This window comes from Manis pentadactyla (genome assembly GCF_030020395.1).
Source record: "Manis pentadactyla isolate mManPen7 chromosome Y unlocalized genomic scaffold, mManPen7.hap1 SUPER_Y_unloc_5, whole genome shotgun sequence".
Lineage (NCBI taxonomy): Eukaryota > Metazoa > Chordata > Mammalia > Pholidota > Manidae > Manis > Manis pentadactyla.
Window position 1 is genome coordinate 969,230 of NW_026644610.1, and position 16,025 is coordinate 985,254.

Consider the following 16,025-nt stretch of genomic DNA (forward strand, 5'->3'; position numbering starts at 1 on the left):
GCCTGAGCCCGGAGCCTTCAGGCCCACGCGGACAGATGTAGGGGTCCCTGCCTGCACATCCAGCCCCCCGCCTCTGGGAAGCCTCTGCGCCGGACGCTGAGGAGCCGCAGTTGACACCACGACCACCGCCTGCCCCTGCCCACCCTCCCCTCCCTCCCCTCCTTCCCCACCCCAGGAGGGCGACTCCCCTTTACCCGCCTTGCCCTTATCTGAAATAACAACAGGAGGCAGTTTTCCGTTATACAGTTTGTCTGTGTCTTTTTTGGATAGAGTCACAGAGCGGGATCTCATCCACGCCACGGTCTCTCCCCATGGAGCAGCCTACAAGTCCACCAGTAGCGGAATGGATAAAGTAGATGTGTTCCCCTGGGAACGCCTGGGGTTGGAAAAGTGCGGTTGGCTGGCTGCCATCCTCTGCACTGTAGGGGTGTAGCAGAATCCCTGGCCTGCCTGCTCTAGGTGCTGGTAGCATACCCCCATTGTGAAAAAAACATATCTCCAGTCATTGCCACATATTCCTCGGGTGCCGGGTGGGGGAAGTACCTGTCAAAAAAAAAAATCACCCCAGTGGAGAACCACTGAGGGACAGTGCCCTCTACTGGCAGAAACAGTCAGACTCAGGCTCCGAAAATGGAGTGGGGGTGGATTTAGCACACATCAAGATACAAAGGTGAGCACTGTGAAGTGCTGTGTGCTTGACAAAAACATTACCCCCATTGAGCAGAATGTTCTGGGTGTGAATTATTCATGATTTTGCATTATCGATGACCAATCAGATCATGTAAATGTAAAAAAAAATGGTCTGCGTATTTAGCCTCTTCAGGCGGGGAAACATTAAAAAGTTAAACAATATTCAAATGTTGTTAAGACTGAGAATGGGAGTCCCAGGCAGTGCGGCGGTGTCGGGGGGCAGCCATCCAGGAGCAGCACTGGGGAGTGTTTCCTGGAACAAAGCACAGCTTCCAGAAACTCACTGCGCGTGCGCGCGCGCACACACACACACACACACACACACACACACACACACACACACATCGGAGAGACTGCAGGCAGCACTCTGTCAGAGCAGCGAGTTGGAGCAGCCTGAACACCCACCAGCAGTTGCAGTACGTGCTGTCAAGGGAATACTAGTCGAAAGATTAAAGGGAAGAAATAGGCCAATGGGCTCCTGGGATCCTGGGCCAGAGAATTCTATGTGGGGGGTGGAGGTGCATGCCCTGTGCACCAGGGACTTGGAGCACCTAACCTGGCCTCTCTCCGCCACATGCATTAGGACCGCCTCCTGCAGTGACAATCAGGAGTGCCCTCAGGTGTTCCCAGATATCCCCTAAAGGACACAATGAACTGCTGTGGCAAACTACTTAACTACAGCTACACGTGTGTTACAGAACGATATATATCAACACACGCTGTCAAAGGGAAAAGACAGAGTATTACATGCAGCACATGCCATATGCACAATTTAGACAAGTACAAAGCCATATTCCTAGCATACTAGAGGAGGCCAGAAACCATGTGAGAGGTCATTTGGCCACATTGCCTGTGTTGTTCTTTCCAGCTCAAGCTTCTTTAAATACTGTTCAAGCATGGATTTGATGGTATTTCCCTTTAGAGAGTCAGAGAATATGCTACAAACAAAGCAAAGTCCCTCCTCCCAGAGAACTTGCTTTCTAAGGGGGTGGAGACAGAAGATACAAGTAAATAAATGTGCACACTGTCAGTGGGGGGAAGGGCTATAAAGAAAAGCAGCAGGAAGGATGCACACACCTCCCTCAACACAGCTGAGTCCCAAATGCTTTCCTGGCCCTCTTGCCATGGAAACACGCTATGCATTATAGTTTTTTTTTCAGTGTTTCCATTGTGCTGCAACTCATGCTTTGGTGGAATACCTCAGCAAATAAAATGAAAACATTTTGTCTAGTTAGGAATAAAGATTTCCCAAAAGATTCAAATTGTTGCTAAAAACATTAAAGCAAAGATTTTCAGTAGAGACACTTAGTGTTAGATACAAAAACTCCTGGACTGAAACTATAAAAAAATCAAGCTTTTACTTTGAAGTTCACTACCTACCTTTTGCTAGACTTAAATTAAGGCATTTCAGTCTGCTTGAGTTACTAGAAAGGATTGAGAGCTCTGTGCTGCAGGGAGGACACTATGGTTGCCATTTTGCTTAGAAAATGTCTTGAGCCTGCAACCACTACAATTACCAGTCATTCTTACCCTCTAAATGCCATGACACTTGCAGTCACAGATGAAACCCCAAAGCACACATTTGCATACACTGCCTGTGCTATGTGGATGGGGTCGGTATCACAGCCAGGTGAGAAACACTTACAAGTCTCTTCAAAAGTACCAAGCTCAAAAACACAAAGGCAGATGAAGGTCACGAAAATCAAAGGAAGATGGAGAAACTGTCACAGATGGGATCAGACTAAAGAGGAGTAAACATGGGACCGAAGGTTATTAGTTTTTACAAATGGAAATCTGAAAAATTCCATAGCTTAATGATATTGAACCAAGGTTAATTTCTTACTTTTGATATATGTGTCATGGTAATTTAACATGATATCTCTAGGGAAACTGGTCAAATATCTAGAGAAGAGTTTCTCAACTGCAGCACTATTTACACTATAGGCTGGTTAATCTGGCACTCAGAAAATGCCAGCCATACAAATGTAATTGCAGAGAAATATTTTGTTCAGAGACAGGCAATTGGAGTAGTAAGAAGTGAACCATTTCCTAAAGCAGACAGTTCATGGGGAGAGCTCTCCCTGCTTCTGGAGACAGCTGAAAGGCAAAGGCTGTATATGGAGACATGCACGTGGGCCTGGGCTTTCTCTGTGTTTGGATGATGCTTTGAGAAATGAACTGATGTCCTGACTCCACCAAGAGTGAGAAACTAAGTCTCAACACAAGGTTTATCAGTGGGGAGCTACTTCAGCGGCCATTCACACCATACCCTGGTGGGTGTATCTCCCCATGGGACTAAGATGTAACAAGTGCAGAGACAGGTGTGGGGGCACTGTTTTCTTCTGTGCACTTTAGTCCAACTGAAAGGCCCCTGGTTCAACAGCCACGACATTAACAGTGCTTCATTCACCAAGAACAAAGGTTTCCTGAGACCTAACACTGATTAGTCAATATGGTTAGGAAGAGAGTTCCTACTACAGGGACATTCAGTTCCATGACCTTGCCCATAAATGCCACGTGCTAAGTGAACCCTTCAAGGCCAGGTTACAGTGTGTTGAGCCCACCAGAAGATTACAAACCAAAGTAGAAGCAGGTAACTCCTAAGATGCCAGAATGTCAAAATCTTTTTAAGATTAAAAACCCTGCACTTTTAAAACTAGCAGCTCAGTTTTATTTAATATCACTCACTAATTTTGTAGAATTCATACATTTTTAATGAAATGTGATCCTTCACGGTTAAATTGGAATGCACTTGGCATATCTAAGTAATAGACAATTTCAAGAGGTTTATAATTACCCCAATATCTTCAGAAACATGAGAGGTAACAAACTGATTCTACTCTCTTGTAAGCTATCATTAGGTAAAGATACATATGGGGATAAAAGATTTTTGCCTCTGTGCAATCCTATTGTATGTTAACCCAGGGCAATTTTGCTCCCCAGAGAACATTTGGAAATAATCTTGGGACATTTTATTACAACTGTATGGGGCAGGCATAGGGAGTCCCATGGCATGGAATAGATTGATAGGCAGAGATGAGGGAGGCCACTAAACGTCTTGCAGCACACAGGACAGCCCCTTACAACAAAGAGTTATCCAACCCCAAAAGTCAGTAGTGCTGAGGCTGAAGACCCCTGCTCTAACCTAATGGTGCCACTTCCCTTGTGCAGGTGCTTTTAGGCAATGGACCATACATTCCTTTCCAGTTTCCCAATACCCAAAACAGCAACTTTGGATCTAGTACATTGGAGACAATTATTTGGCACTGACACCTTGATAAATTGGCATTAGTACTTATGTGTAAAAATAAGTAAGTCAGATGTCATATTCTGAGGCAAACCTCCTAGCTGTATGTGTAGTGGTTTTCTCCTTAAATGTCGAGGTACCAATGATCAGGTTCATTCTCAACTGCTGCGCAGAAGCTTCTTCTTAGACGTGTACAGTGGACTGTGAAGAGTTCTCCACTTGGACACATCAGACTTAAACTGAAAAGAACAGTTTGCTTTTATCTTTTTACAGTACTGGTGCAAATGAGATTTTATTTTGACTTGAGCCTTTCCTGATTTAAAACTGTTTTCTGTTTTGGTGACTGTAATTTTTTGATATACACTAATGAAGGATTACCCCACCCTTGCCTTATTATCATCAATGCCTAAATTGTCAATTTCGTTCTCCTTTCTCCGTTTTCCTTTATTACCCTGTTCCTTCTTATTTGGGATTGTTTCCATTAACACAAATTATAAGAAGAAAGGACCAGTTAAAACCATAAATTATGTTTCTCTAAAGAATACCATTTCATAAACTTGTGGGATACTGGTGAAATGATAGATCAGTCTGTTGCGGAAAACTGGTCCTTGTCACCATAGTCAAATCACAAAACACAATGATAAAGTTTTGAGGAAAGGAAAGGAATAGTTTATTATTCAGCCAGCAAATGAATGAGTGGCAAGCTCGTGCCTTAAAAGCCTTAAAACCACTGTCCCCCTGAAGCACAAGCAGTTGGGGCTTTTAGAGGGAAGTTGAGGGAGAGAGGCTGTGCTGTTCACAGACACAGAAAATAGTAAATAGTAAGGATGTAAGCTGACAGTCTTGAACCGGTTCAATTGCTTTTTGCATCTCTTATCAGTTACTCATCAGTACGCTGGGACAGGATGGATTGGGTTCTGCAAAATCCATATTCTGCATTCTCTCTGTCCTGACACTCAGAAAACAGGTAGAACAAAGAGAAACTGCCACCTGTTAATAATTACAAAGTTCTGGGGGAGAGTGGAGTTCATTTTCAAGTTAATTTTAGAATTAAATTTATATCCCAGAGATTTAATTCAGTTTTCCTCTGTTATAAGTCTAATATATATTATATGTAATTTTTTATGAAGATTCTGTAAGTTAATAGTCTATCATTAGCTCTATATTCTGAATTTACCATTACAGTAAGTTCATTTATCTTAAGATGACTAAGAGAAAGTAGAATAAAAAAACCTATGATCCTTATTTCTAATTAAATCCAAATTAGTATCATTGTTGCTGTAACTAATTGATTTATCCTACATCTACTTTATCTGACTTACTTAATCAAAATTTCATTTTCTTTTTCTGTTTAAGGCTTGTGAAAAAATATTTCACTTCAATTTAAAATATAAATTTTTTGTGTGTAGATAATTATTTTTTATTGAAGGGTAGTTGACACACAGTATTACATTACATTAGTTTCAGGTGTACAACATAGCGATTCAACATTTATATACATGACAAGTCTAGGTACCAGCTATCACCATACTAAGCTGTTACAATATCTTGACTATATTCATTACATCCTGATTACATGTTACTTTACCAGTGGAAGTGTGTACTTTTTTTTTTCTTTTAGTTTGTGAGGGCATCTCTCAAATTTATTGATTAAATGGTTGTTAACAACAATAAAATTATGATAGGGGAGTCACTGCTCAATGCACAACCATTAAACCACCCCAAGACTAATTTTCATCAGTCTCCAATCTTCTGAGGCATAACAAACAAGTTCTTACATGGGGAACAAATTCTTACATAGTGAATAAGTTCTTACATGGTGAACAGTACAAGGGCAGCCATCACAGAAACCTTCGGTTTTGCTCATGCATTATGAACTATAAACAGTCAGTTCAAATATGAATACTCATTTGATTTTTATACTTGATTTATATGTGGATACCACATTTCTCTATTATTATTATTTTTAATAAAATGCTGAAGTCGTAGGTAGATACAAGAAAAAGGTAGAAAACATAGTTTAGTGTTGTAAGAGAGCAAATGTAGATGATCAGTTGTGTGCCTGTAGACTATGTGTTAATCCAAGCTAGACAAGGGAAATAAAACATCCACATATGCAGAAGATTTCTCTCAGAAGAGGGGGTTGTGAGGTTCTAAGCCTCAACTCTGTTGATCCCCAATTTCTCACCTGATGACCCCCCTGCAACTGTGCCTGTCTTAGGTGTTCCTCCCTTGAGGAATCTTACCCGTCTCTGGCTAACCAGTCATCTTCCGGGGCCATACAGGGAAATGTAAAGTGGGTAAGTGAGAGAGAAGCCTTATTGTTTGAAATGGTTAGCTTTCTATTTCTTTGCATAGTTATGCCCTGTAGCTTCTATGCCCAGCATCTGTCTTGAGGTATCTTTACCACTTGGAAGAATTATGATACTCGGTAAATTTGATATGAGGCACGAATTCAATTTAAGGGTTGCAATTAGGAAGGAAGAAGAAAAGCTATAGAAGTAGCAGGCGAAAGAAAACATGGGAAGATTGATTATTTCTTTGATATTTCTTGTAGAGTAACTTCAGCATGTATACGTCTTAAGCTATACTTAAATTATACACACACATTAACATAATAGGAGTATAGTTACATAACCAAAGCATACCTGTAATAACCAGCCATCTCCAGTGAAACCAAGAAAACCAGTTGGGCACCTTAGGCATCTGTGAAAACTTATCTATGATATGGTGGATATTGTCCACCTGAACTTGAACAGTCTGAGAGAAATCAGACAAATTAAAACAACCCATTCCTGGGGAATGTTCACATTCCTTATGTTCTTTTAACAGTAAATAGTCTGTAGTTGTAAGATTTTGGAGCGCTACAATTTGCACTTCTCCTAATTCTTGGTTGAGTTCCAACAGTATAGATCCAGTCAGACTTCTTGTTTTACTGTATGCACAGGCCAGCTTAGATATCTCCTTCATTCCCATGGCAAGTCCAGGAGCTGGTGGGATGAGTGCATCTACAGCTGTAGCAGTGCGTGGATTTTTGTTGGTGTTTTTCGATGATCCTCTTCTGGCATGAGTCTTCCAGAGAGTGCTGATGTTGGAAGTTCTTTTCCATATCGTACCTTAGTTCATTTTCGGGGTAGCCCAATTAGGCTTTGACCCTCTGTATAAACACAAACAGAACCTTTGCCTACCATTTTATATGCCCTTAATGCACTTGTGTAGAACTCATTGGAGGTTAACACGCAGGAACTGCCCTTTTTTTTTTTTTTTGGTAACACTAATCTCCACTTACATGACGAATATTATGTTTACTAGGCTCTCCCCTATACCAGGTCCCGCCTATAAGCCCCTTTACAGTCACTATCCATCAGCATAGCAAAATGATGTAGAATTACTACTTGCCTTCTCTGTGTTGTACAGCCGTCCCTTTTCTCCTACCCCCCATGTATGCTAATCTTAATACCCAATACTTATCCCCCCCTTATCCCTCCCTACCCACCCATCCTCCCCAGTCCCTTTCCCTATGGTACCTGTTAGACAATTCTTGAGTTCTGTGATTCTGCTGCTGTTTTGTTTCTTCAGTTTTTCCTTTGTTCCTCTATTGCTCAGATAAGTGAAATCATTTGGTATTTCTCTTTCTCCGCTTGGCTTGTTTCACTGAGCATAATACCCTCCAGCTCCATCCATGTTGCTGCAAATGGTTGGACTTGCCCTTTTGTTATGGCTGAGTAGTATTCCATTGTGTATATGTACCACATCTTCTTTATCCATTCATCTATCGATGGACATTTAGGTTGCTTCCAATTCTTGGCTATTGTAAACAGTGCTGCGATAAACATAGGGGTGCACTGATCTTTCTCATATTTGATTGCTGCATTCTTAGGGTAAACTCCTAGGAGTGCAATTCCTGGGTTGAATGGTAGGTCTGTTTTGAGCATTTTGATGTACCTCCATACTGCTTTCCAAAATGGTTGAACTAACTTACATTCCCACCAGTAGTGTAGGAAGGTTCCCCTTTCTCCACAGCCTCGCCAACATTTGTTGTTGTTTGTCTTTTGGATGGCAGCCATCCTTACTGGTGTGAGGTGATACCTCATTGTAGTTTTAATATGCATTTCTCTGATATATAGAGACGTGGAGCATCTTTTCATGTGTCTGTTGGCCATCTGTATTTCCATTGTGGAGAACTGTCTGTTCAGTTCCTCCGCCCATTTTTTAATTGGGTTATTTGTTTTTTGTTTGTTTAGGCCTGTGAGCTCTTTATATATTCTGGACGAATAGCCTTTATCAGACGTGTCATTTTTAAATATATTCTCACATACTGTAGGGTTCCTTTTTGTTCTATTGGTGGTGTCTTTTGCGATACAGAAGCTTTTCAGCTCAATATAGTCCCACTTGTTCATTTTTGCTGTTGTTTTCCTTGCCTGGGGAGATATGTTCAAAAAGAGGTCACTCATGTTTATGTCTAAGAGGTTTTTGCCTATGTTTTCTTCCAAGAGTTTAATGGTTTCATGACTTACATTCAGGTCTTTGATCCATTTTGAGTTTACTTTTGTATATGGGGTTAGACAATGGTCCGGTTTCATTCTCCTTCATGTAGCTGTCCAGTTTTGCCAGCACCACCTGTTGAAGAGACTGTCATTTCGCCATTGTACGTCCATGGCGCCTTTATCAAATATTAATTGACCATATATGTCTGGGTTAATGTGTGGTTTCTCTAGTCTGTTCCACTGGTATGTGGCTCTCCTCTTGTTCCAGTACCAAATTGTCTTGATTACTATGGCTTTATAGTAGAGCTTGAAGTTGGGGAGTGAAATCCCCCCTACTTTATTCTTCTTTCTCAGGATTGCTTTGGCTATTCGGGGTCTTTGGTGTTTACATATGAATTTTTGAAATATTTGTTCCAGATCATTGAAGAATGTTGCTGGTAGTTTCATAGGGATTGCATCATTGCTTTGGGCAGGATGGCCATTTTGATGATATTAATTCTTCCTAGCCACTAGCATGGAATGAGTTTCCATCTGTTTATTGTCCCCTTTAATTTCTCTTAAGAGTGACTTGTAGTTTTCAGAGTATAATTCTTTCACTTCTTTGGTTAGGTTTGTTCCTAGGTATTTTATTTATTTTGATGCAATTGTGAATGGAGTTGTTTTCCTGATTTCTCTTTCTGTTGGTTAGTTGTTAGTGTATAGGAAAGCCACCGGTTTCTGTGTGTTGATTTTGTATCCAGCAACTTTGCTCTATTCCGATATCAGTTCTAGTAGTTTTGCGGTGGAGTCTTTAGTTTTTTTTATGTAGAGTATCATGTCATCTGCAAATAGTGACAGTCTAACTTCTTCTTTACCAAACTGGATTCCTTGTGTTTCTTTGTTTTGTCTGATTGCCATGGCTAGGACCTTCAGTACTATGTTAAATAACAGTGGAGAGAGTGGGCATCCCTGTCTAGTTCCCGATCTCAGAGGAAATGCTTTCAGCTTCTCACTGTTCAATATAATATTGTCTGTGGGTTTATCATAGATGGCCTTTATTATATTGAGGTACTTGCCCTCTATTCCCATTTTGCTGAGAGTTTTTATCATGAATGGATGTTGAACTTTGTCAAATGCTTTTTCAGCATCTATGGAGATGATCATGTCGTTTTTGTCTTTCTTTTTGTTTATGTGGTGGGTGATGTTGGTGGACTGTCGAATGCTGTACCCTCCTCGGATCACTGGGATGAATCCCACTTGGTCATGGTGTATGATCCTTTTGATGTATTTTTGAATTCGTTTTGCTAATATTTTGTTGAGTATTTTATATCAACGTTCATCGGGGATATTGGTCTGTAGTTTTCTTTCTTGGTGGGGTCTTTGCCTGGTTTTGGTATTAGGGTGATGTTAGCTTCATAGAATGAGTTTGGGAGTATCCCCTTCTCCTCTATTTATTGGAAAACTTTAAGGAGAATTGTTATTATGTCTTCCCTGTATATCTGATAAAATTCCGAGTTAAATCCATCTGGCCCGGGGGTTTTGTTCTTTGGTAGTTTTTAGATTACAGCTTCAATTTCTTTGGTGGTAATTGGTCTGTTTTGATTTTCTGTTTCTTTCTGTGTCAGTCTTGGAAGGTTGTATTTTTCTAGGAAGTTGTCCATTTCTCCTAGGTTTCCCTGCTTGTTAGCATATAGGTTTTCATAGTATTCTCTAATAATTCTTTCTATTTCTGTGGGGTCCGTCGTGATTTTTCGTTTCTCGTTTCTTATACTGTTGATTTGTGTTGACTCTCTTTTCTTCTTAATAAGTCTGTCTAGAGGCTTATCTATTTTGTTTATTTTCTCAAAGAACCAGTTCTTGGTTTCATTGAATTTTGCTATTGTTTTATTCTTCTCAATTTTATTTCTTCTCTGATCTTTATTATGAAACTAGTTCTGCTGAATAGGCCTCATTTGTTCTTCTTTTTCCAATTTCGATAATTGTGACATTAGACCATTCATTTGGGATTGTTCTTCCTTTTTTAAATATGCTTGTATTGCTATATACTTTCCTCTTAAGACTGCTTTTGCTGTGTCCCACAGATGTTTGGGTTTAGTGTTGTTGTTGTCTTTTGTTTCCATATATTGCTGGATCTCCATTTTGATTTGGTCATTGATCCATTGATTATTTAGGAGCATATTGTTAGGCCTCCATGTGTTTGTGAGCCTCTTTGCTTTCTTTGTTCAGATTATTTCTAGTTTTATGCCTTTGTTGTCTGAAAAGTTGGTTGGTAGGATTTCAAACGTTTGGAATTTTCTGAGTTTCTTGCTGTGGCCTAGTATGTGGTCTATTCCGGAGAATGTTCCATGTGCAATTGAGAAAAATGTATTTCCTGGTGCTTTTGGATGTAGAGTTCTATAGATGTCTATTAGGTCCATCTGCTCTACTGTGTTGTTCAGTGCTTCCGTGTTCTTACTTATTTTCTGTCTGTTGGATCTATCCTTTGGGGTGAATGGTGTGTTGAGGTTTCCTAGAATGAATGCATTGCAGTCTATTACCCCCTTTAGTTCTGTTAGTATTTGTTTCACATATGCTGGTGCTCCTGTGTTGGGTGCATATATATTTAGAATGGTTATATCCTCTTGTTGGACTGAGCTCTTTATCATTATATAGTGTCCTTCTTTATCTCTTGTTACTTTCTTAGTTTTGAAGTCTATTTTGTCTGATATTTGTACTGCAACCCCTGCTTTCTTCTCGCTGTTGTTTGCTTGAAACATGTTTTTCTATCCCTTGACTTTTAGTCTGTACATGTCTTTGGGTTTGAGCTGAGGATCTTGTAAGCAGCATATAGATGGTTCTTGCTTTTTTTTCCATTCTATTACTCTATGTCTTTTGATTGGTGCATTCAACCCATTAACATTTAGGGTGACTATTGAAAGATATGTACTTATTGCCATTGCAGTCTTTAAATTCATGGTTACCAAAGGTTCAAGGTTAGACTCTTTAGTATCTTACTGCCTAACTTAGCTCGCTTATTGAGCTGTTATATACACTGTCTGGAGATTCTTTTCTTCTCTCCCTTCTTGTTCCTCCTCCTCGATTCTTCATATGTTGGTTGTTTTGTGCTGTGCTCTTTCTAGGAGTGCTCCCATCTAGAGCAGTCCCTGTAAGATGTTCTGTAGAGGTGGTTTGTTGGAAGCAAATTCCCTCAGCTTTTGTTTCTCTGGGAATTTTTAAATCCCACCATCATATTTGAATGATAGTCGTGCTGAATACAGTATCCTTGGTTCAAGGCAATTCTGTTTCATTGTATTAAATATATCATGCCATTCTCTTCTGGCCTGTAGTTTTTCTGTCGAGAAGTCTGATGTTATCCTGATGGGTTTTCCTTTATAGGTGACCTTTTTCCCTCTTGCTGCCTTTAAAACTCTTTCTTTTTACTTGATCTTTGCCATTTTAATTATTATGTGTCTTGGTGTTGTCCTCATTGAATCCTTTCTGTTTGAGGTTCTGTGTATTTCCGTGGTCTGTTCGATTATTTCCTCCCCTCTGTTTCGGGAAGTTTTCAGCAATTATTTTTTCTAAGATACTTTCCATGTCTTTTCCTCTCTCTTCTTCTGGAACCCCTATAATATGAATATTGTTCCTTTTGGAATGGTCACACAGTTCTCTTAATGTTGTTTCATTCCTGGAGATCCTTTTGTCTCTCTCTATGTTAGCTTCTATGCGTTCCTGTTCTCTGGTTTCAATTCCATCAAGGGCCTCTTGCATCCTATGCATTCTGCTTATAAACCCTTCCAAAGTTTGTTTCATTTCTGCAATCTCCTTTCTGGCATCTGTGATTCCCCTTCGGACTTCATCCCATATCTCTTTCGTATTTCTCTGCATCCCTGTCAGCATGTTTATGATTCTTATTTTGAATTCTTCTTCAGGAAGACTGGTTAGGTCTGTCTCCTTCTCTGGTGTTTTCTCTGTGATCTCTGTCTGCCTGTAGCTTTGCCTTTTCATTTTGATAGAAATAGTTTGCTGAGCTGGGACGAGTGATGGCAGGAAGAACTTCCCTTCTTGTTGGTTTGTGGCCCTCCTCTCCTGGAAGAACAGCGACCTCTAGTGGCTTGTGCTGGGCAGCTTTGCACAGACAGGGTTTCTGCTTCCTGCCCTGCTGCTATGGAGTTTATCTCCTCTGTTGCTGTGGGCGTGTCCTGTTTTGGACCTCTGCTCCAATGTGATGGAGTAGCGTTCTAGGGGGAGCAGCCTGGAGGCTATTTATCTCCGTAAGGGTCCTCCCTGCTCCCTGCAGTCCAGGGGTTAGGGTCCCCAGGGATTCCTGGATTCCCTACCTCTAGATTAAGTGTCCTGCCCTGTCCTGTTAAGACTTCCAAAAAGCACCCGCCAAAAAGAAACAACGAACAGACACACAAAAAAATTTCAAATTAAAAAAAAAATTTTTTTTTATTTAAAAAAAAAAAAAGGTGGCCGCCTGTTTTTCTTTTTTTTCCAGCGCCAGCCTCAGACATCTTCTCACCAGTCTTGCTGCCCTGTTTCCCTAGTATTGGGGTCCCTATCCCTTTAAGACTTCCAAAAAGCGCTCGCCAAAACAAAACAGCAAATAAAGAAAAAAATTGGTCGCTCACTTTTCTTATGTCCTCCGGTGCCCGGCCTCCACTGCCCTCTCACTGTTCTTGCTGCCCGGTTTTCCTAGTATCGAGGGCCCTGCACTCTGGCCCGGATGGCTGGGGCTGGGTGTTCGGCAATCCTGGGCTCTGTCTCCCTCCTGCTCTGCCTATTCTTTTCCCGCCGGGACCTGGGGGGAGGGGCGCTTGGCTCCCGCCGAGCCGGGACTTGTATCTTACCCCCTTCGCGAGGTGCTGGGTTCTCTCAGGTGCGGATGTGGTCTGGATATTGTCCTGTTCCCTCTGGTCTTTATTCTAGGAAGGTTTGTCTTTGTTATATTTTCGTAGATATATGTGGTTTTGGGAGGAGATTTCCGCTGCTCTACTCCCTCCACCATCTTCCACCCATCCTCTAATATAAATTTTGTACTTGAATTTTATAGAAATACCATATGACCCAGTTATTTTACTTCTGGGAATTAACCCAAAGAATACAAAATCACTAATTTAAAAGATACTGGCTCCTGTATGTTTGTTGCTGCATTATTTATGATAGCCAGGTCATGGAAATAACAAGTGTCCATCAGTGGATCAATGGCTAAAGAAAATTGGGTGCATATATATGTTGTAATTTTACTCAGACACAAAAATAGAATGAAATCTTGCCACCTGCAACAATATAGATGAACCTAGAGGGTATTATGCTAAATGAAATAAATGAGAGCAAGAAAATACAATATATGATTTAACGTATATGTAGAATCAAAAACAAAACAAATGAAGATACAAAACAGAAATAGACTCATAAACAGAGAGAACAGACTAGCGGTTGCCACATGGGATGGATTGGGGGAAATTGATGATATACATGAAGGGATAAATAGGTATAAACATCCAATTACAAAATAAATTAGTCACTGGAATGAAAGTACAGCATAGGAAATATGGTTAATAACACTGTCATATGTTTGAATGTTTGATAGATGGTAACCATACTTATTGTGGTGAATATTTGGTAATGTATATAATTATTGAATCACTATGTTTACACCTGAAACCAATGTAGTTCTGTATATCAATAATATTTCAAAATTTTGAAAAACCTTGGTATGAAAAAACATGTCATTCTAACTAAAGATAGTGAGATGAATTTACATCCCAGTTCAAGCTTCTTATCTCAACTTGGACAGGTAACTAATAGTTCAAGGCCTTAAACTGAATGCCACTGCCTTTTCTCATTTTTAGTCTAGTTCCTGGTGTACAAATGGGCAGTCACTGAAGCAGTCCATAAGTGGGATCCAAACAGGTAAAGGAATCAATGAATGGTGAACATCATTCACTTAGCAATATTTACAGAGCATCTACAGATGTGCCAAGCACTATGTTAAGTGCTGGGCATATAAAGTTGAACAACCTGGTCAAAGTCCTTGCTCTTATGGAAGTTATAGTTTAGTAAACAGCCAATTAATAACATCCCCATATACAGATACATAAATAAATTCACACCATGATACACACGATAAGGTAAATGAAACGGTTAGTGTGATATGATGGAGCAGTGGGGCTGCTACTCAAAGTGTCTTCCATGGAATATTAGGTTTGCATCCCCTGAGAGCTTGCTGAAATGCAGACTCTCAGGTCACACCCCAGAACCACTGAGTCAGAGTCTGCACTGTAACACCATTGCCAGCAGACACCTATGCCCTGTACAGAATGACTGTGAATACAACATCTTATGTGGTTGTCAGGAAAGTCATCTCTAAAGAGATAATATTTTAGCTGAGAACTGAAAGATGGGAAAACCCAGCCTTGCCTAGGCAGTGGCCTAAACAAAGGAACAGAAAAGGAAAATGTTCTGAGAAAGGAATGGGCAGGCGAAGACCAGTGTGGGTGGGACAGAGTAAGAGAGGAAACTTGAACTCTCTACTGTCAGATATTTGTCAAAAGCCCTATCCTGAGAAGCACTGATTTGGAGTGACTACACAAAAACGCTGTGTGCCAGACCTAGAGTTCCACAAATCAGAGACACAAATGCAGCCACTCAGCCATCCTGCACCCATGACAATCACTGTTAATCACAGAACCTTTTCCTTCTGGCCTAGACAAAGCTATAAAACTCAACATGGTTTTCCAGGCAGCCACTACAAAGAGCTCAAAGTTGATATGTGAGTTAAAACCTATTGGCCATCTTAGGGATAGACTGTGAACATGCTACCCTGGATTAATCCAGACCATTGAGGGCCTGTGTAATTGAATTAACAAAGGACTTGATGGTTCATAGGATTGATTTAATGAACTGTGCTTTGTGATTGTGCCAACAGTTTCCATTGAGGGGACCTGTATTTAACTCCTTTTGACATTGATTTCCCACTTATCTCACTATAACATCTATATGTGGAAACAATATTTCTCTCAGGATGAAAATTCAAGAAAATTATTCTGGAAAAAAACATGAAGGAAGGTTCTTATGAACACTGGAGAACCTTAAAATGATTGATGTTTCCTCTTTTCCACTGTCACTTAAAAGATTTATCGGAAAATCTTTGGCCTGCCTTGAATAGCTGTTTTGAACCTGATTGGCCTGCATACTGATGTAATGATCTCATTATTGACTGCATCATTCTTACTTAGGAAGCTCCTCTTTCTCTGGCTCCTTCAACTAATTTTTTAATTAAAGTGTCATTGATATACAGTCTTATGTTGGTTAGAATCATGCAACACAGTGGTTCAACAGTTACCAATACTATTAAATCCTCACCTCCTCTAGTGTGGTCACTATATATCTCACCTAATTCTTTTATCCCAGTAATGTCTACATTTCAGTAAGCTGCCTCAAGTCATTTGTGGAAGAAGGTGAGGTAGAACTAACTGTATAAAAAATCAACTTGGTAATTTATACAAGCTGTAATTGTACCAATTGCTGTGAGCTCATTTCTCAGGCAAAAATGACTGACAGTTGAGACATTTTATAAATGATGTAGGGCATCCAGGGTCAGGGTGAGCTTTAATGCAAGTGTTTTGTTAAAACTT

The 16,025-nt window shown here is 40.3% G+C and overlaps 1 protein-coding gene across 1 annotated transcript in view; it reads right to left on the minus strand.

The window, feature by feature from the left end:
• Window positions 1-222: 222 nt before the first annotated feature.
• Window positions 223-16,025, minus strand: part of LOC130682320 (transcription initiation factor TFIID subunit 1-like) — a 154,065-nt gene continuing 138,262 nt past the window's right edge. Inside the window, 1 exon segment of the mRNA XM_057496703.1 lies at window positions 223-543. The gene's annotated coding sequence lies outside the window, so the exon portion shown is untranslated.